The 1,277-nt window shown below is 31.5% G+C and overlaps 1 long non-coding RNA gene across 1 annotated transcript; it reads right to left on the bottom strand.

Annotated features, from left to right (window-relative positions):
- Positions 1-10: 10 nt before the first annotated feature.
- LOC109590122 (uncharacterized) lies at positions 11-877 on the bottom strand. Its single transcript, XR_002189159.1, has 3 exons — positions 701-877; positions 565-641; positions 11-504 (listed from the first exon to the last, which is right to left on the bottom strand). It is a non-coding gene; the product is annotated as an uncharacterized LOC109590122 (long non-coding RNA).
- Positions 878-1,277: the final 400 nt, after the last annotated feature.

Below are 1,277 nucleotides of genomic sequence, written 5' to 3'. Positions count from 1 at the left end.
TGTGAGCATGAGAGTCATAAGCCATTGCCTCAAAAATTTTGAAGTTATCTAATAAGCAATGCTATGACAGAGCATAACCATTACAATAGAATTTATACTTGGACAACATATCGGAACACTCCATCACAACACAGTATGATGTATAGGCAAACTAAAAGTCAATTAATTTTAACAATAACATATTAGATATGCATAATTTCCACAGATAAGCACCACAGTCAATGGAACTGTCTTTTTTGGGTACAAACTGTTGCAATAATAAACTAAAATTTGTAAGTTTGTACATACCACTTCATAGTATGTTTGTATAGTCTGAAAAGTTAAACTTCTGTGTGTGCACCCCTACCTTTTTTCAAATACATTGACAACACACTATTTAATTTGAACAACAAAACATTAATTCAAATAAAATTTTGATTCATACCAGCACTTGCTTGTTTTGTCACAGTAAAATATCTTTCAATAGAATCAAAATTAAAAAATTGATTTATGACGCTTAATAACCTATACAAATCCGCTATTAATATAATACATTGTAGACATTTAAATTTTAAAAGAACTTACAATTAAAATCTAGTGGCTTCTGACATGACAAGGCATTACAATAGATTTAACTTCACTTCAGTACATCATATATAATCCTAATTTTATAGTGTTAAAACATAGATATTATTTGTACAGCTGTGATGAAATAACTTACATAAAAGTATCAGTCAACAGTCTCATCAGGTTGATTTGCAACCAATTTACTAAAGATTGCTGTTGGTAATACACAAAACATAATTATTACTATGAAAAATTGCAGTTTTTATTTAATAATAGTCATCCTATATAGTCTACATTGTATTCCTGCTTATATTCACTGTAAATGGTAATTCCTCTTAATATATTGATTGAAGATATAGACTTGAACCAAATAATAAAGAAAAATCATTAAAATAGTGTCACTGAACTCCTATTAAGAATAACAAATAGAATTCAAGTGATGGTTCGGTATTGTGATGCTTTATGCAGCCTGTAGTAGCAATTTTGCATTGATAAAGTTACATTTTCGCTAACATCCACGAATGATTGTCCTTTACATGGATATTTATGGTCTTGTCGGGTCCGCATCAGTCCGTCCGTACGTCCTTTTTCGGGCGGGGCGGGTCCGTCCGTCCGTCCGCTTTTGAGACCCTACCAATCCATTGTAGCCAGGTCTATTTGCGTTACGTCTTGTTTGTGAACGGAAATATACGAAAATTAGATTAGTATACTATTAATAAATTTGGACCACG

Source organism: Amphimedon queenslandica, unplaced genomic scaffold, assembly GCF_000090795.2.
Source record: "Amphimedon queenslandica unplaced genomic scaffold, v1.1 AMPQUscaffold_10479, whole genome shotgun sequence".
Taxonomy (NCBI): domain Eukaryota; kingdom Metazoa; phylum Porifera; class Demospongiae; order Haplosclerida; family Niphatidae; genus Amphimedon; species Amphimedon queenslandica.
The sequence above is the reverse complement of the archived record's forward strand: the minus strand, read 5'-3'. Positions and strand labels throughout refer to the sequence as shown.